This window comes from Eschscholzia californica, unplaced genomic scaffold, assembly GCF_041429995.1.
Source record: "Eschscholzia californica isolate CP2 unplaced genomic scaffold, dmEscCali1.0.p SCAF_5, whole genome shotgun sequence".
NCBI lineage: Eukaryota > Viridiplantae > Streptophyta > Magnoliopsida > Ranunculales > Papaveraceae > Eschscholzia > Eschscholzia californica.
In genome coordinates, this window is record NW_028238472.1 from 4,909,671 (window position 1) to 4,915,717 (window position 6,047).

Consider the following 6,047-nt stretch of genomic DNA (forward strand, 5'->3'; position numbering starts at 1 on the left):
CCAACTTTACTGCCTTTGTTTCTGCTTTCAACGCCGAGTATGTCAATGCATCTAGTGGTTGCCATTACGAATTCACTAACACAATTCCTACACCGAGTATGGGGGTCAAATTAAGGCTTATTTTCACAGTGATGCTTGTATCCGAAAAATTTCGTTTCGACACTGTGCCCTCAAATTCTGCCCTTTAGAGAAGCCTGTAAGATAGGAAGCCTACATGTTGCGAAACCCGTAGGTGCCTTTTGAACACCAAGAATTTACATAATACCAAGTCTGCACCGTTCAAGCCCGTAATTCACAAAGCACAAGGGCAAGAAGACCGATGAAGCTAGAACTCTACCAGACACATATATTTGGAAGCACTCTACCAGGCCCATAGATTTTGAAGTCTCAAAGCTATATGGGCTGTCTAGCAACCAAAAAATGTGGACCCCACAAATGAAGTTACAATCAATTTAATTTAATTTTTTTTTTGAGAATTCGACAACGATCTACGTTAGTCGTTACAAGACATTGATACATCAGGAAGATGTGATAAGCCTGATAACCGCCGAATTTAAACCACGAATGAAATAGGCCTAGAACCCAACAACATGAAAGAGGCTTGAAGCCCGAAAAGTTCATTACATTATTTACTTTATTTATAGCCTAAATTACATAGGATAAATCTTGATGGCAAACTGCTTCCACCTCGACTCGATCCCACGACCACATGGGCTTAAGAGGAGTGTCCAGCAGATGCACCAAAAGTTGGTGGGCACGATCGATTTAATTAATACTCAACACTTCATTCATCTACTTTTTTTTTCTCTCATATCTAAGAGGTAGGTTAAACCTTCTTCATATTTTTCAGGATGTTGGTTTCCTTTCTTTGGTGTGTTGTTGTTGAACCATATTGCAATTTTTTGAATCAAATTGCATATATTGAGATTGCAGGTGAGAGATTGCATATTTTCGTATTGTTGGCATAAGATTGCATATTTTTCTTAACAGTATGTATCGATGTCGGGTACGGATTGCAATTTAGCTATATATTCAGATATCAGATGTTTCCCAGATACATATTATAATTTCTAGATATGAATAATGCATTATTCACTTTGATAAACAATTGTTTATATGCCTTTCTTGAGTAGATGTTGAAGTTGAGGTCCCTTCGACAACAACAAGAAGATGTAACCACTAAAATAATGGTTAACATTGCAGAGCCATGTTATATTACAAATCTCTTTATATAGATGTAAGAGACAAGTTAGTTTAAGTGAGAAGGAAGAAAAAGCAGAAAACTGTTACAATAACAGAAAAATAAAATAACATAACAGAAAACACTAAAGTTAGTTATTAACTAATATTTATTGTTTTCTTTCCGGTGGCTGCCTTTAGCAGAAGGAGAAATGGGAGACTGACTTGGGTTGGGCTTCTGAGCTATTGCACCTTGACTGGTTCTTTACGGTTGGACTAGACCTTTGAATGTTTGACCATATAAAACCCTAGATCTCACAGATATACAATGGCTATTTTATTTTTATTTTGCAAAGATAACCATCCTTGAGCGTTTAACTATCAAGACTCCCAGCAGAACTAGAGTTGAGTACGAAGGAGGAAGTCCTTAAACATGAGAAAGATTGATAGTGTGTTTGAATGAAGGAATCATGAGTCCAAGTTTTTTTTTTGTATGAAAATCGAAACAATTGAACATGCACTTTTACACTGTGCACTGGCAAAAAATGTCTGGTTTAACTTTAATCCCCAGCATTGTTACACCCGTAATGATATCCACTTGGCAAGTATTCTATAGATATTATGGAAATTAAGATGTGATCACTGTTTCCAGCACGAGATAAACGATATTAATTCGATCGTCAGAATGATCAAAACATTCCCAAAAACCAACAAAAAACCTGAGAAAATCAATCATAAACCCACTGATAAGTGGCAACCTCCTACCGAACATTTCATTAAGATTAACGTTGATGCATCTTTTGTGAATGTAACATCCAATACGGGAATCAGTTTAATAGCTCGCAATGCAGACTCGAAATTTATCGAAGCTCAAGTGAAAACCTCGAGGGCAAGAAACAGTGAGGAATGTGAAGCAATGGCCATTTTATATGGCATGGAATGGGCTAAAGAACAGAATCACAAATCAATAATAATAGAAAGCGACAACATGAATCTCATCAAGCACATCCGGAATAGAAAGCATACAGTTCACTGGCAATCCTTGATTCACATCAGGAAAATCCGAGAAATCAGAAGAAATTTTGATGGAGTTCAATTCAATTACACTAGAAGAGAGCTCAACTCGAATGCAGACAAGCTAGCTAAATGGGCGAGAACGAAAAATAGAAGTAAAAAGTGGTGTAATATTCCCTATATTTTAGTTAATAAATATTGTAGTGACGTTTACATTAATTAATGTAAGGATAGTTCAACAAAAAAAAAAACTAGTAAAAATCCTAAGATTTTCAATTATACAATTTATTTATTTTTAAATGCATCTTTAAATCTTTTTTAAACCCGTTTTCTCCTGACAACACTTCGTTTTTTTTTCCGAATTTTTTTTTTCCTGCAACGATTTTAAAAGGAAAAACTATTCTTGAAACTAAAATAATAATGGAAGTACTTTTATTCATATTGCCTCAACTACAAACCAATAGAATGACAAATCAACTAGGTTCTTGTCCAATAGAAGGAGCAGAACTCTCGTATACTCTTCCTAGTAAAGTGTTTCTTGTCATCCTGTGAGTTTGGTCGTTCTAACAATCCCATTAATAGCGACGACAAGGTTTAGTTCTTAGGGCATAACTTTGAAGATGATGAAATTAAGCACCGAAGTGATAGTTAACATCACAAGTCCATTCCCATATTCATCATATGGGAGATTTTATAGGGCCCCCTCATTTTTGTTAAAAGGCCTCCCCTCAGTGATAATTTAGCAAGTAAAATAGTTCATGGGGAGGCCTTTTAACAAAATTGGGGAGGCCTTATAAAACTTCCCTTCATCATATTTGCTTGTTCCTCTACGAGCTCTACCAAAACTTGGGTGGAAACATTAGTAAGATGACTGACTTCGTCATGTCCATCCACATCTTGTAGCTGGTTTTACAAGTTTCAATTGAAATAATAGGGAAAAAAATTACCAAGATTAGTTATATTAAAAAAAAATTGAATAATTTTGACTCTTTATGATTAATGTACTAATTAACGTACTAATTAAACTCTGAGGTATTATCATACATTATGAACAGCAGAAGAGAATCATATATACAAGTTACATTTGATTATATAATACTTAATCTTGATACTAAAAATTGCACACCCAAGTGATTAAATTCGACTCATTGTGTCCACTAATGGCTCGAGAGTGAGTCGCCTACATACTAACCGAATCTCTAGGTTGTCTCGGCTACAACTCAATTAGGTTCAAGCGAATTGTCAACCCGAAGAAGAAGCAAACACTGAGATGATTCTTAAAATTGCAGCTCCGTGAGACTAGTTCTCAAATTCGCACAAGCCATATTTGATTTCATGTTTTCAGCTCCAAGCTTTTCATTTTCTTGTGTAAGCATTGTGCGAGACGGGATGATTGGAGTTGTATCTCTTTTTTCACAATCCAACTTCTCAGCAACCAAGTAGTTGGATTCTGAAACCAAAATTTGCCTCGTATGCCCTTTTGAGCCTTTGACACAAATCCAATCTTTTCTTCTCATCAGAATTGAGTAGTCTTTGTAAATACTACAAAAAGTAAAACAAAAGATTATCAAATAATAAACTATAAAGTAATATTTTACTCTTCTATTCTCGCGAGTCACACATATAACTTGAGTCAATCTTTTTCCTCAATGACAATATTTAGTTTATTTAACTTGTAGGATTCAAAGAGACCCGAAAAATCAACTCAAATCATCTATTCTCGCGAGTCACACATATAACTTGAGTCAATTCAAACTTAAGCAGATTTCTAATAACAGAAAATTGGGCAGGAGGCCCAATTTCTTGTATTTTTTTGTTAAAAAGACAACACATCTTTTTAACTAGCTAGGCCCCAAGTAAGTTATAAAAATAGACTTGAAGGACATTTTTAAAGGCACCAACTTTTTAAGAGTCAAAAATACCCTTCATTCAATTAGAAATACCTAGTAATAATCTAACTAATAAATCAGGAACTTGAGTTTTTCTCATGAACAAACCGAGTTGAATTGTCGACGCCGATTAAAATTTCTGGGGTTTGAATCGATTTTGGCTATAAGATAGGTTAATGTTTTTAGGTTTTGGTGATTTAATCTATTTGTTTGTTGTTTGAAGAGGCTTTTAAGGGGTTTGATTTTGTTTTTGGTTCTAAATTCTAGAGAGAGAAAGTTTTATATACTTTCAATGGAAGGAGAATTTGATAGTGTTTCAAGGTATAATCCAACTTCTTCATTGCTTTATTTTCATTGGGTTATGAATGATGGATAACAATTTGTTAGTTTTGATGTTTATGTTCAAACTTATTTATTGGATTTATATGGAAGTTGTGAAGTATAGTTGATGCAAGCAATGTGTTTGATAAAATGCTTGAAAGAGATGTTGTTGCTTGGAATGCAACGTTAGTTGGTTATACAAGACGTAGGTTGGTTGAAATAGCTATAAAGTTGTTAGATGGAATGCTTGTGAGAAATATTTTTTTCTTGGACAATCATGATTGGTATTTATGTTCAAATTGAGAATTTCATGAAAGCTTTGGAAGTTTTTCGAAGAAAAGTAAAATGATGGTGCTAGAGCTTATAAAATGACTATTATGAATTTGTAGGGGTTTTAGCTAGTTTTTCGATACAACATTCTATTAGACAAAATATAATAATTTGTAACAAATTTCATGTTAAATCAATTCAAAACTAATTTGCAAACCATTTGCATGGCATTGCAAGGTGTTTGCAAGGCTTTGCAAGGCTCTGCAAGGTATTTGCAAGGCTCTGCAAGGTATTTGCAAAGCTTTGCAAGGTGTTCGCAAGGTTGTGCAAGGTATTTGCAAAAGTCATGCAAGGTGTTCGCAACTCTGCAAGGTGTTCGCAAGGCTCTGCAATTTGTTTGCAAGGCTATCCAAGGTGTTTGCAAAAACCATGCAAGGTGTTTGCAAGGCTCTGCAAGGTGTTTGCAAGGCTTTGCAAGGCAGTGCAAAGTGTTTGCAAGGTATTTTCTTAGACTAGGGTTAGGTTGGTCTTTTTACTGAAATTGAAAATTACATAATTGCCATCAGGGAGGTGAAGCCTAAAAAACTTTGATGAATCCTTTTTAACCAAAATCATAATTTCTTAGGGAGTTTTGGCGAAATTCCCCTTTGTATAAAAAAAAACCAATATCACTTATATAACACTATTAATGTAGAAAAGAAACAAGCAATTTATTTAACAACAATACTTGAACATGAAAGAGAAATGGTTTGAGGGCAATATGGTCATTTTTCATCACATTTTCTTCTTGTGTTATTATTATTATTTTGTGTTATTATTAAACGAACAATCAAAAGGTGAAGTGGGCGGACAAATTATCTTCATTGGGTTGAAAAAGAACATAATTTTTTAACTTTTAAAGTTAAAATTAACAGCTTACAATGATAAAAAGATTTGGCCAAATTCCCCAAAACAGAAAATTGTAGTAAGATGTTTGTAGTGATAAAAAGTTAACCATAGAGATAGGAATGACTCATTTTCATTGTTACAACACAAGTATAATCTATTTTTTTCATTTTCATGAAAATCCCTTTGAATTTTTACAAAAATATTAATCTTGAATTTGATAAAAGAACAAAAAATCAAGTAAAATCATTTACCTCTCAACCATCTGATAAGCACTCCAAATAATGCATCAAAACCAGTTGCGGTTCATGTTATGGCTTCGCAGTATCTCTAATATGGAATCGGATCTGTAACCTCATTCTAAATTAAACATGAAGTATATCTCGTGAGAAATGACGGAGACACTGAAAACCAAGTCAACAAACAAATCTAATACTCCATGTAAACCCCCATGTCTAAGGCATCAGTAGCTCAAAGAAAAGGAAGATG